The sequence below is a fragment of the Rhagoletis pomonella genome, unplaced genomic scaffold, assembly GCF_013731165.1.
Source record: "Rhagoletis pomonella isolate Grant_MI unplaced genomic scaffold, Rhpom_1.0 Rhpom_scaffold_05356, whole genome shotgun sequence".
Lineage (NCBI taxonomy): Eukaryota > Metazoa > Arthropoda > Insecta > Diptera > Tephritidae > Rhagoletis > Rhagoletis pomonella.
The window spans coordinates 7,436-11,324 of record NW_023463896.1 but is presented as its reverse complement, the minus strand read 5'-3'; the positions used below and the strand labels follow the sequence as shown (position 1 = coordinate 11,324).

General features: G+C 37.6%; 1 long non-coding RNA gene across 1 annotated transcript in view; it reads left to right on the top strand.

Moving 5' to 3' along the window:
- The first annotated feature begins 2,105 nt into the window (after nucleotides 1–2,105).
- The window catches only part of LOC118755119, a 3,236-nt gene continuing 1,452 nt past the window's right edge, over nucleotides 2,106–3,889 (top strand). Inside the window, exon 1 of the long non-coding RNA XR_004994983.1 lies at nucleotides 2,106–2,236. This is a non-coding gene — a long non-coding RNA (uncharacterized LOC118755119). The remainder of the gene's footprint in view (nucleotides 2,237–3,889) is intronic.

The window sequence follows — 3,889 nt, the reverse complement described above, 5'->3', positions numbered from 1 at the left end:
TATAATAATAATATATAATATATCTCAACTAATATATATTTAGAAAGCCGTTTGTTAGATTTCGCAAGGCTCGAGAGCGGCTGAACCGATTTTTTTTAAACTGCCACCTGCCGCACGTGTCCCAAGGATGGTTTTAGGCTTGAAAAAAATCTATATGTAAAGGGGGCGTGGCACTTCCCATACAAACCGAATTTCTCATGCTACATATCTCTGAAAGTGTGCATGGTAGAGTTTTGGAAATTGGTATGGAGATATACGAAATCAATCGCATACCCTTGGAGAAAAATTTTAGCTATTGTAAAAAGGGGTGTGACATCTCCTATACAAACCGAATTTTTCATACTGCTTATCTCTGGAAATTTTTTGGTAGAGTTCTAGAATTTTGTATGGAGATGTACGAAATAAATCGCATACTCTTGGAGAAAAATTGGAAATATTGGAAAAGGGGTCGTGGCATCTTCCATACAAACCGAATTTTTCATACTGCCTATCTTTGGAAGTGTTCATGGTAGAGTTCTGGAACTTGGTATGGAGATATACGAAATCAATCGCATACTCATGAAGAAAGAGGGCAGCTCTTGGAAAGGGGGGCGTGGCACCTCCCTTATAAATCGAATTTTTATACTGCATATCTCTGAAAGTATTCATGGTACAGTACTGGAACTTCGAATGGAGATATGTATATAGTTGAAATCAAGCCCATACTCATGGAGAAAATTTGGGCTATTTGAAAAGGGGTGTGAGGCCTACAAACGTACCGACCTTTAGCTATCTTTGAATGAATTTTTTTATTCTTCTGTAGGTGTGTTTGTGAGTGATCTCCTCCTAAATGGTTGTACGGATTTTAACGAAACTTTTTGTGTATTTGAGTGGGTCTCTGGATGGTTTAGTTTCACAATTTAATCCGACAGTTGGCGCTGTAGTTGAGTTATTACTAAAAATCTTATTTATGATCCGATTTGGCTAATGTTTTAAATATGTATGCAATACTATTGCAAAAACGTGCTGCCAAGTGGTGCTGAAGTCGAGCTATTACTAAAAATAGCCAAGTGAGAAAAGGGGACGTGAAGGTCAGATTAAATCGACCTGTTGCACCATTGAGTATATCGAACGCTCCTGCGTTGCAATTGGCCCAATGGATGTGATTTTCCAATATTATTGTGCGTTCAAACTTTTAAGGTATTTCGTCTGAAATAAGTATATGTATATTGCATTTCTGTAGAACAATGATTCGCACCCATTTTGAAATTGCCACCTACTATACTGTAAAGCTTCTAGGACATTCACTATAGAACCGGGTCATTGTTGCCGCCAGGGAGTGAAGAGGAAAAAATGTATTTCGCTTTGCGAATAACCGTGCTATGAAATGCCGCACAACTGGAGAATTTCAACAACGGATATAAATAACACTTTCCTTAGGTTATTTAAAGCGGCAAATGACCACCAAACCTTAATCTTAGCAGACAAATGTGCCAATGAAAACCGTAAACGTGGATTGTTAATGAAAATGTTGGACCAAAAAGTTTCAATAAAATATATAAAAATTTTGGGCGGGACGAAGTTCGCCGGGTCTGCTAGTACATTTATATAAATATGTAAACATAGTGAACGGTTGAAAACGGAAAACATTTTGTTGAAAGAAGTCGAAGCTGCGAAAGACAGGACCATTGCAGAACTTCAGATAAAGCTTCAAAAGATAATGTCCGAAAATCAGCAAATTGAAAGCAAGCTGAAGTTAGTTTTCACCCCGAGCCAAATACTTAGAATAAAAAACAACGAAAAACGTATGACTTGGTCTGAAGCCGATGTAGCCCAGTCAATTACGCTATACTCTGCAAGTGCGAGAACTTACAAGCTGCTTCGTCGTACAAATTTCCCTTTGCCGTCCATAAGGACTTTACAGAGGTTTGCACAGAAGCTAGACATTTCTCCTGGTATCAATGACCCGGTGCTCAAGCTATTGGCTGCTAGCACTCGACTTAGCATCAATCAAATCAATCAAAATCAATCAATTATGTACAAGTAGCGATGCTAGAGGTTTGTTGAAACTAGTTACCTGGAATTCGAAGATATTATTTAATATAAATATACTTATAACCAGGGCTTGTAGGAAAGTGGAAGCAGCCAGTATATTTTGAGTTTGACCAGAAAATGACTAAAGCGATCATATTTGACATTAGTAAAAGAGTAGGACAGTGTAACTTTAACGTCGTGGCAGTGGTAAGCGATCTGGGAGGTGGAAACAGCGGATTGTTTACAGAAATAGGAGTAACAGCAGAAAATCCCTGGTACTATGGCCGAAGCCAAAGACGAAGTTCGGTCGTTCTCTAGTGATGACGAATAAGAAATTCTCTTCTACAGATTTTTGTACGAAAACGAAAAGGTGTTTGCTTTCGCGGATGTTCCCCACCTTATTAAATTAGTAAGGAACAATTTTGAATCATGGGTTCTGGATAGATGGTAAAGGTGTTACCAAAGGCCTTGTAATGAAAATTTTATCTCTCACATCAACGGACGTTACTATAACTCACAAAATTGCAGCAAAACATCTTCGCGTTTACGATATCGAACGGCAAAAGGTATCACTTGCAACAAAATTGTTTTCTCACACGATGGCAATGGCAACGACGAGAATAGCAAGTATGGGTGGCTTAAACGGTGAAAATTGGAAAGAATTGTCACGGTTATTAAAAGTTGTAAGCATAAATGGTTATATTATACTATATAACTGTTATCCTAAATGTTTAAAATGTATTACTTGTAGACAAATGATTGGTTCGATGTTCTCAATGTGCGGGTTCCAAAAGATGGTTGTCGAGAACGGCGTCATGGGTTTGGCTTGGCGCTTGACAAGCAGATGTAAATTTTAAATGGACGAGCTTATAAAAAAACTCCGAGTAATTGGAAAATATACTTTGTTGCCTTTTCAAAAAGGTATGGGAATGAAACTTTTATTTTTCCTTCATTGACTTACATATTTTTTATTTATAAAGGTATTTTGCAAACAAACAATGCTTTACGTTTGCTTTACACAGAATTGAAGCAAAAATACGGACTGAACTACATACTGACCTATAGACTGAACCAAGACGTAATTGAAAACTTTTTTGGCCTTATTCGAACTAAGGATGGCCTTAACGACCACCCAGACCGTGAAAAGTTCCGGTTCCGGCTGCGTAACTATTTGCTTGGATGTAACCAAGGCGCCTTGTCAAGCAACACAAACACCCAACCAGACAACACTCCAGATTTGGGATCTATTGAAAGTCCCCTTACTGGTAATCGCTCTACGTGTATGGCTTCTTTTAGTTCACATCCAACTTGATTTACAGGAATACTTCTACGTTCATTTCGCAAGGAAATAGATATTGGCAAGAAAGAGCCGCGGACAGATGAAGAAGAATCTTTGGAGATGGACGGCTTAGACACCTAGCCGGATACATCTGCTTCAGACTAAAAAATCAAGAGCCTGATTTGATTGACACCAGCCAGGCCATATTCTCGTGGGTAGATCATGTATCTGAAGGAGGCTTAACCAAACCCACGGAACGTATGTTAGAGCACATTACAGCCCTGAACACAATTTTTAAGGAGACAAATCGAGAAGGGCTTTTCCTTACGGAAGGTTACTTGCAGAAACATCTTGAGGCGGCGAAACATGTAGACTGCAGTGATAAAGTAAAACAAATATTTTATAATAATATATCCTAATAAGAAAAGGAAAATGAATAAAATCACTACCTAATTTCCGAAAGCACTTTATTCACATTTAATTTGTACGAATATTACTATATTAATCCAGTTTCATGTGAACTTATAACATTTTGTTGCTATAATAAGCTTTTTAAATATTTTATATCAAAAATGCCCATTTAATATTTATTCCTAA